Source organism: Eulemur rufifrons, chromosome 5, assembly GCF_041146395.1.
Source record: "Eulemur rufifrons isolate Redbay chromosome 5, OSU_ERuf_1, whole genome shotgun sequence".
Classification (NCBI taxonomy): Eukaryota; Metazoa; Chordata; class Mammalia; order Primates; family Lemuridae; genus Eulemur; species Eulemur rufifrons.
Genome location: NC_090987.1, coordinates 55,367,121 through 55,377,580, shown reverse-complemented (window position 1 = coordinate 55,377,580; position 10,460 = coordinate 55,367,121). Strand labels below are relative to the sequence as shown.

The window sequence follows — 10,460 nt, the reverse complement described above, 5'->3', positions numbered from 1 at the left end:
CCACAAACCCTGATGCTGGCAGCTGCCCAGACCAGAGAGCAAGCCCTGGAGGTATGTTCTTATTAGATGACCTAAGCCAGTCTGGTGGGCCCAATCAACAGACTGCTATTTTTTGAGCTCCAAAGTCCCACAGATTCTTGCTAGCTACACAGAGAAAGTGACTTTTCTCACTTCTCCTCACCTCCAATGGCCTAGTCCACTGTGCCTATTGCGAATGTCCCCAGGCTGGGGGATGAGTGTTTCCTGAAACCTCCATGCGCCACAGCGTCTCCAAGCTCTGTACTCCCAAAATGGCGGCCGCCCGTCCCTGAAAAGCTAGCGCTGGAGGCAACCACTCAGGAGTTGTCAGATGCCTGTCCGGCGGCATCTGCATCACAGTCCCACAGTCTCACTTCTGCCTAGTAGAGGATCCTGCTCTTTCTTTCCCACCCTGAGCCACCCAAATCGTCAGCAGTTTCCAAGGGCAGAGTCCCCTTTTCAGTGTTCACCTTCTGTGCTCTGGTCCTGCTGACCACCAGAGGTGAGGTGCCTGTCTCCAAACTCCCTCACACAGTCGCAGGAAGTAACCACTCAGACTAGTCCCTCCCCGACCCAGTGTGATCCCAGCACAGAGCACCAGGGAGTTCAGAATGTTTCCTGCTATTGTCTCCTCTCCACAGAGCCTGTTATCCTGTACCATGACTTTACACCAACTTCAGGTGCTTCCCTGTCTGAGTGGGTGTAGTGGTCAGTGGGGGAGCCAGGCATCCTCCTGTGGGTCAGATTGAACTGCACTAGGTGGCCGGGTGGGTGCAGCCCTCCTGTGCTCTGTTCCCTATTGTATATCTCGCATTCTCCTGTCTTTGCAATCATATCTCCCTTTCACCTTTTTGTTATTTCCTGTGCTGCATGTCCCACACTATTTCTCTGCAAATTCACAATGCTGTTCTTGGCAGGGAGGGATCCACTCATGGTAGCTGTCTGAGCTCTTTACCTCCTTCTGTAGGAGCAGTGAGCCAGGAGGTCACTACTAATCCACCATCTTTGCCAATTTGACCCCTGCATAAATTTCTTAGAGCTTAACAAGTCTTATTACTTACTCTTGTTATACTTTTATTTGGCATTTTCCTCTTCTCCCTGTCAACATTTACAGCTTCCCACAGTTGGGGTCTTTGCCTATAAACCACATCTCAGCAGATGCATAGATGTTCCTGGCTCTATAGAGGAGGGAGGTTAATGATCTTAGAATACTTGTCACCAAAGTCACAGTTGAAATCAGGGTCTAGAAACTGTACCTTCCCCCAGTCACCTTTTTGAATGTTCATCTCAGGCCATGGGCATGACTGGCTCCTGACGGGCAGAGATGTTTTGGGTTTCAAGCATCTGTGGTATCTGGGGAGATGGTTGTGCATTTCACCCAGAGCAAGTGACAGCTGCTGAGCCCTGCTCAGATGGTCCTGAACTGGGATGTGATGCTGGAGCCACCTGGTCCCACTGCATAAGATCTGCTCTTAGGATGTTAACAAGGTCTCCTGAGCATCCAGGCTCCCCTAGATCACCTGCCTTGCTGGGCTGACTTTTGCCAACAGTGACATTCTTCTTTGCTCCCTCAAGGAAGATCTGGATGTTGTAGAGTTTAGAATACATGGATATTGTGCACTGGGCCTGTATTTCCCATCCCATTACCTTGGTTGGCTCTTACTTTGCTCTCCTGGAGATGACTAAGCTGGCTCTCTAGATCTCCAGTTGTCTTCCCTTCCCAGGCTCCCACTGCCAAACACTCTTCAGAACTCCTTTCTGTCTTTGAGCCTCCCTCCATGGTTTGCCTGGATTTCCTCCTTTGAGTTACATCTCATTTTCTTTCCTTATGAACAGGAATTTTGTTTTCCCAACCAAAACTCCTCACTCAGCTGGAGTGAAGGATAGAGCCCTAGAGAGAGGAGAGAGAATGTCCACGGAGGCCCTGTCCAGGTGAGTGGGAGCACTGGGCAGATAGATGTGGCATCTCAGTAGGTCAGGCAGGAGGAGGTGTCTGGGAGGTGCATGTGTGTGTGCTGGGTATGGGGAACCACCTCCTTTCTAGACAGACCGTTACTTCACCAGGCAGAGGGGCTCTCCTGGCATCCCTGTCTCCTTCCTTGTTTTTCTTGGCTGTCTTGCCTGTTCCATCACTCTCTGTTGCTCCTCATTCAGGGGCTTCAGCTCATCAGCCTGCCACCAGGACAGCTCCTACCCCATGAGCTTTGGTTTGTAACCAGCTCTGTGAATATATTTCAATGACCCCTATAGGGTTTTTTTTTTTAATAATCCTCTCTCTTAACTAACTACTTGACCTTTTGAGTTGTTTCCCAGAAATGGTAGAGTTTCTGCAAGACAAGGGAGTTGAGATTCTGAAGGCCCCTGGGCAGACTTCCTCACACCAAGACTACCCATCCCTCAGTAACTTGCCCTATACACTACACCATTGCTACCTTTCCCATACAGTAGACCACTGGTAATTTTCCTTGTTGGTTTAGCCACAGCCTGCCAAAATGCACTGGCCCTTTGTTAATGTTTCTCTTTAAAAAGCTCAGACTCTCTGACTCTCCCTTAGTCTGAAAGACAGATTTGAGGGTGCTTTTCCCCTTCTTCTGACAAGATATCTTTTTATTAAAATTTCCTGTCCCCCTTGGCAATCCTCACTGTCTCAATAATTGGTTATCTGTGTGAGTAACCAGGCTGAAACCCCCTTGTGATTTCGATAGCAGGTCTGTCTCTGACTCCTTTTTTTTATACATTAGGACATTTTATTGACCTCATAATGTCTGGGATTAATGATGGACCTAAGGCTATGGATATCTCTTCAGCTGAGATTCCAAAAAGTACATTAAGTCCTCACTTAATGTCATCAATAGGTACTTGGAAACTGCGACTTTAAGTGAAACGATGTATAATGAAACCAATTTTATCAATGATCTAAACAATAGTTAAGTTCCTACGCCATGTTTCTGGTCACAAAAACATCAAACTTCTAAACAAAGACCCCAAATACTTCTAATATTAAACACTGAAATAAATGTGCTCTATACATATATTCAAGAAAGATGAATAGAAACAAGATGATTTACTTTATAACAGCCCAGAGTCTTGGGTGGCTGAAGCCTATCCTGGCAGCTCAAGACACTATACCATTTCAGGGTACACTCACACTTGCTCAGACTGGGACCACTTAGACACACCAATGAACCTAATGTGCACATCTGTAGGATTTGGGAGGAAACTGGAGCACCCAGAGAAACTGAGCACACACAGTGAGAACATGCAAACTCCAGAAGCCCTGGCTAGGAATAGATTTTTTTTTTTCTCATCAACATTAGAACAAAACAATTTTGAATGAAAAAACTTATTGGAAGACCTGCTGTACTTTGAAAAATGTAGATTTTAAGAATACATATAGATTAAGAACACATCCTTCTCCCACTGCAGTTGACAACACTATCCCAATTCTAGTCCCCATTTGGCACCAGGACAGCCAAGGATATTGTCTGGGGTGGAGTAAATGGATGTCATTATGATCTTTGCCATTAATTTAGAGATTTCAGTCCTTAGAAGTGTTCTCCTATATTCTCATGAGCTCCCGACTTCTTGTGACCTTCTTGTAAAGACTGAGAGTTTGAGTTTTATTAAATATCAACTCCAAGTGTACTGCTTATCTCTTCCCTAATATCTACTTCATCAATAAATCAGATGAATATGTTATAGGTCCCATTTATGATCTAGGAAGTGGTAAGGGTAATTGATATCAAAATAATGATAGACAAAGAACTTGTATAGTTATACTATGCTTAACTCCAAACACTTGTGGCTTCATTTGGGAGCCAGTAACAGATTTCTATCCAGTAACAGGTTTCTATCCAATATTAATTTTGTCATATTATTTAAAGAACAATCTTTGACAAATGTTTTATTATATTCATGGGGTTCCCTGCAGTATAAATTCATGGATGTTGAATGAGTTCTGCACTCTGACTGAAGGTAATCCCGCATTTCTTCCTTTTTCAGGACTTATCAAGTATGAAGTTTTTGATGTATAACAAGGTTTGAACTCTTGTTGAAGGTTTTCTTACATTCCTTACATGTGAATGGTTTCTCTCCTGTATGAATCATTTGATGTCGAATAAGGGAGGAGCTGCAATTGAAGGATTTTCCACAGTCAATACATTCATAGGAATTATCTTTAGAATAGCGTCTTGGATTTTTATTACTCTCTTCACTCGTACTGAAGGCTGTTTCACATTTATTGCCTTTACATGCCTTTGCTTTAGTATGAAGTTTTTGATGCTTAGAAAGGTTTGCATGTCAGTTGAAGAATCTCCCACATTCATTGCATTTATAGGGTTTCTTTCGTGTGTGAATGATCTGATGTCTAATGAGGGAAGAGCTTCTGCCGAAGGCTTTTCCACACTGATAACATTCATAGGAATTCACTGTAGTATGACATTTTCAGTTTTCAATAATATCTGTACTCAAGCTCAAGGCATTCCCATATTCATTATATTCTAAATATGGCTTACTTACTGAATTAAATATGAAGTTAGTTTTAAACTTATCACACTCTGGGGACCCCTTCTGTATAGGAATTCCTTGTTGTATATCACAAATTGAGTTAATCAAGTTAAGATCAAAGCTTTTCTTGTTTTCCCTACATTCAAAGTCTCCCTCCTCAGTGTAGATTGTCATATGAATGAAATCTTCTGGTGACAAATTTATGCCCTGGTTTTTCTGGTACCTATATAACCAATCCTCACTTTTCCAGACATCTAACAAAGAACGTTCACTTTTGGTAAGCCTTGTCATAATCACTCCATGGGATGATTCTTTTCTAGAAACTCTCTGCTCTGGAAATGAATCCTGATTTTCTGAAACAGTCTTAATGTCCAAAACAGTTCTCCTTGAGATTTCTTCCTCCATTGTACATCTTTTTTTTTTTTTTTTTTCTCTCCAACTCAGGGATCTCAACTTGTTTGGCAAGTAAATGCGCTTTATGCAACGAATTCAGGTTCCTATAGTTCTCCAGCATCACATCCCTGTATAGGTTCTTTACAGCAGGGTCTAGTTGCCCCCACTCTTCCTCACTGAATTCCACAACCACATCCTTGAATGTCACTGGTTCCTGGAGTCCGCCTGTTAGTGAGTCAGCTACCATTTTCTCCTCCTGGATACTCCTGTTTTGGAGGACAGAATCCTTACAGAGTATATCTTCATCTTTAAGCATTTCAATCACATCTTCTATGAGGCTCACCACATCTTTGCTATTTTTTGGATGTTGTAAATTCACCCAACTCCTGACTTCTTCAGGGAGGATTGCCAGGAATTGTTCTAGCACCAACAGTTCTAGGATCTGCTTCTTTGTATGAATCTCTGGTCTTAGCTACTGAAGACAGAGCTCCCAGAGTTGGCTCAGGGCTTCATGGGGCCCAGACACTTCCAAATACTGGAAATATCTGAACTTTGACGAGATGCCTCAAAGTCATATGTCTCCACCATGGGGATGGTTTCCTGATGCCAAGACACATCTGCTCTCAGAACCTCACTTTGTTCATGTAGAAACAGGTTTTGAAGTTCGGAGATAGCCATCAACTTGTTCAAAAGCTGCATCTTCCTAAGTAGAACTCCCACTGTAGTCCAAGTGTGTCTTACTAGAGGGTTCCGATAATTCTCAGGCTTGAGCTAAGCACCTGTGTACCATATGCAGTGTAACTTGAGACAAGTTCTATCACAGTAAGGAGAAAAGTTCCAAAAACTTCAGACACAAAACCAATATTCAGCTCCCTGAGACACTGCAAGCACAACTCCTATCCGGGGCTTCATTCAGTCATGCCCGCCTTGGTGCCAATTCTGACAGGAGCCGTGGAAATCCGCGCCCTGGCGGGTGAAGGGGGCTGGCGTTGGTAACTACACCGCAACTGAAAACCCCAACCTTGCGGGCCATTACAGGAGCTGCGGTCTCCTGTCTCTGACTCCTGATGCTTTCATTTCTCCGTTCTTAACCTTGTAAATCCTTCTTTGTCTGTTATTTCTACGTCTTCATTTCCCTCAGCTGTTTTATCTTTTTCTTTTCCTTTCAAAATATTAAGGTAGTAAAAATATTTTTCTAACATGGATACCGTGTACATGGCTTAAGTTGGGGCTTTTAGTGTGCCCATCACTGTAATAGTGTTCATTGTACACCACAGATAACTTTTTGCCTCTCCCACCCTCCTACCCTTGCCTCTTCTTGTTTTCCAATGTCCTTTACATTTCTTTGTGCCTGCATGTGCCCATGGTTTAGATCCCAGTTATTTAGAGAGACGTGATGTTTGTTTTTGCATTCTTGAGATACTTCACATAGGATAATAGTCTCCAGTACCATCTAAGTTGCTGCAAAATATATAATTTTATTCCTTTTTTTAGCTGAGTAGTACTCTCTGGAGTATACATATACCATGTTTTCTTTATCCACTCATGAATTGATGGCACTTAGGTTGATTCCACATCTTTGTAATTGTGAATTGTGCTTCAATAAACATTTGAGTGCAGGTGTCTTTTTGATAACATGACTTCTTTTCTTTTGGGTAGGAAAGCAATCCCAGCAATAGGACTGCTGAATTGAATGGTGAGTCTAACAGGGGTAAAGCGGTATCTCATTTTGGTCTTAATTTGCATTTCCCTGGTGCTTAGTGATGTTGAGCATTTTTTCATATATTTTTTGGCCATTTTCTATCTTCTTTTGAAAAATTTCTGTTCATGTCTTTTGCCCACTTTTAAATGGGGTTGTTTTGGTTTTTTCTTGCTGATTTGTTTGTGTTCTTTGTAGATTCTGGATATTAGCCCTTTATTTGATGTATAGTTTGTGAATATTTTCTCCCATTTTGTATTAATAGATTGTTTATCAACTTTGCTGATTCTTTCTTAACTCTTCAGAAGCTTTTTAATTGAATTAAGTCCAGTTTATTTATTTTTGTTCTTGCTGTATTTGTCTTTGGGGTCTCAGTCATAAATTCTTGGCCTAGGCTGATGTCTAAATGAGTTTTCCCTATGTTTTCTTCTAGAATTTTTATGCTTTCATTCCTTACATGCAAGTTATTTATCCATCTTGAATTAATTTTTGTATATGGTGAGGGCTAGGTGTCTTGTTTAATTCTTCTGCTATCCAATTTTACCAGCACCATTTATTGAATAGGGCTTCCTTTCCCCAGTGTATATTGTCATCTGTTTTGTCAAAGATCAGGTGGTTGTAAGTAGATGATTTTATTGCTAGGTTATCTCTTCTGTTCCATTGGTCTATGTCTCTACTTTTATACCAGTAGCATGCTGTTTTGGTTATTATAGCCTTGTAGTATAATTTGAAGTCAGGTAACGTGTTGCCTCTAGATTTGTCCTTTTTCCTTAAGATAAATTTGACTATTCGGGCAGTTTGTTTTTTGGTTCTTAATGAAGTGTAGAATTGATTTTTTAATGTATAAGAATCCAACAAGGTTCAGAGAATAATAAAATTACCATCCATGTGCAAACCTTTAAACCTAAGAAATCAAATTTTAACAAAACATCTGAATCCTCCTATGCCCCTCTCTATAATTCATCCTTCCCCTTTCCACCAAAGAAAACAGATTTTCCAAAATTATGTATTTATCATATCATTTTCATTCATGGCTTTATTCTTTTACTTCATATGTAACTATCCTTAAAACATAAATAGAATTGTTTTGCCTATTTTAATCTTTATGTAAGTGGTATACTATATGCATTCTTCTGTGATTTTATTCGCTGCTGTTATGTTTGTAAAACTCACTCCTGTTGAAAAATGTAGCTATGATTCATTCATTTCTGCTGCTGTACATTATTCCATTATAGACATATATTAATAATGCATTATTATATTATAATAGGAATTACAGTAATATATTATAATTGCAATAATATAATGCAATTCATTTTTATTTCATTTATATTACATTATACATTTAGATTATTAACAATTTTAGGCTACTTAATGCTGCTTTGGACATAGGAATGTTCACATTTTTTTTTTTACCAACTTGTACATGAGTTCCTTTAAGTATACGCTTAGGAGTAGCAGAGCCTGATTGTGGATCAGACTAGCCCAATCCATCTTAGAGCTGACTAAGTAATGCCACATTGCTTTCTAGGGTGGTATCAGTCTACACACCCACCAGCAGTCTATGAGGTGTCCATTTGTTTTTGATTTTTTGTTTTTGTTTTTGTTTTTTTGCCTTGCTAACACTTGGGGCACTTACACATTAGTCTTTACCTTCTGTTGAGCATGAGAGGACACATCATAGAGTTTTAATTTGAATGCCAGTGAGCTTGAGCATATTTTCATATGTCAGTTGACCATTTATGTTTCCCTTTCTCAGAACTGCATATTTGAGGTTTTTATTTACTGTTTACTGAATTATTTTCTTTTCTTAATGATCACTAGACATTCTTTATAAATTCTGGAAACAGATTCCTTATAAGAAGGAATCATCTTCTTTTTAAAAATTATCTCTGCTACCCTGACATATACCTTGGGGCCCAGTCTACAGATGTTATCTTATTTCCATGAGGAAGGCCTGCTTCAGTCACTTAGTGACATCGCTATCCATTCACCTGTCACCGTAGCAGCACGATTCACAATTGCAAAGATATGCACCTAAGAGCAGTTTAGGAATAACATTAATCAGGTGTCGGGCAGATGGGGGGAATGGTTGTATACATAATGAGTGCGATGTGCACCGTCTAGGGGATGGACATGCTTGAAGCTCTGATTTGGGGGTGGAAGAGGGGGGCAAGAGCAATATACATAACCTAAACTTTTGCACCCCCATAATATGCTGAAATTAAAAAAAATTGCAAAGATGTGGAAACAACCCAAGTGCCCATCAATTCATGAGTGGATTAATAAAATGTGGTATATGCATACCATGGAGTACTCCTCAGCTGTAAGAAACAATCGTGATCTAGCACCTCTTATATTTTCCTGGATAGAGCTGGAACCCGTTCTACTAAGTATCCCAAGAATGGAAAAATAAGCACCACATGTACTCACCATCAAATTGGTTTCACTGATCAACACCTAAGTGCACATATAAAAATAACATTAATTGGGTGTCGGGCTGATGTGGGGGAGGGGATGGGTGTATACATGCGTAATGAGTGCAAAGCCCACTGCCTGGGGGATGGACATGCTTGAAGCTCTGACTTGGGGGGGGGAAGGGCAATATACATAGCCTAAACTTTTGTACCCCATAATATGCTGAAATTTAAAAAGAAAAAATATTTTAAATTGTCCACCTCCTTGTTTTAACTATTCATCAAACATTAATTGGGCAAATATTAAATGCTTTTTATATTTTGATTTGTAAAAAACTGTGAGAAGAGTCCTGGAATTGTGATGGGCATCGGGAACTGGAACTCTTTAAACAGGCCCTGAGCCACGTCCGTCTTGTCTGTTGCTGAGTTTCTATCTGTCTCCAGGAGTTCTCTTGCATTGTTTGTGAGCCAGGAAACATCAGTTCACTTTAGCTTCCATTTTTCTTGAATGACTCTCCTTTACTGCCTCCTACATTTGGGAGGGGGTTCTCCAGACCAAAGGACTTCTATTCCACTCAGTCACCTTTCTCATAGGAAAGTCCACTGTGCACGTTTCCGCTTAGATCATAGATTGTTATCTTTCAGTAGGAGAAAACCACTATGTCAGGTATCTGTATCACGAGACAAGTGCAGCAAGGCAAAGAAGGCCGACCATAGTGACAGCTGTTGCAGAACCTGAAACTACGGCTGCCTCTGCTGCTCATTTGAAAGTATCCTAGTCTGGATGTTATGTAGAACTTCCATCGACTGGATTTCCTTGATTTCAGTAATGGCTAAACGAGGAATGAAAGATAATTCCTGTAAAGAATGTAAAGGTGTGAGACAGAGCTTTTGTGGCAAAGCTGTTGTGTGTGTCTTGGGGGGGTGGGGCACGTCTAATCCTTAGACAACGACTGCCCTGACGCAAATGTCTTTCTCTTGAACAGAACCAAAGCGAGAAATCCATGCCTGTGCTGATTGCCCTCTGGCCTTCTGCAGTCAATGCTTCCTCAGCCAACACATTCTCCTCAGCCAGGCCTTAGGATCATCCCAGTCTCAAGTGCAGAAAACCAACTCCAACCCAGGGATCTCTGCTGAGAGGACCAAAAGCCACAAGAGCAACAACTTTCTGAGGCTGCTGGGACAACAAAGCAGAAGGGAAGAGAGAGATCCCAGTCCTTGTGGAAGACAGGTAAAGGGGGATTTCAGGGACATTTTCCAGCCTACCTAGAGGACAGCTTCTAAACTCCAGAGAAGGAAAAAGAGTGGTGGAAAGAGAGCCCCACCTGGCAGAGAGGGCAGACTTGAGAAAGCAGACCAAGTGCTGAACGGAGGAGGACTGTCAGCCGTGGAGCAGGCCGTGGGCAGAGTATAGGAGAGTCTTCGGT

At 41.4% G+C, this 10,460-nt stretch overlaps 1 pseudogene; it reads right to left on the bottom strand.

Moving 5' to 3' along the window:
• Positions 1–4,026: 4,026 nt before the first annotated feature.
• Positions 4,027–5,616, bottom strand: LOC138383430 (zinc finger protein 215 pseudogene; annotated as a pseudogene).
• Positions 5,617–10,460: the final 4,844 nt, after the last annotated feature.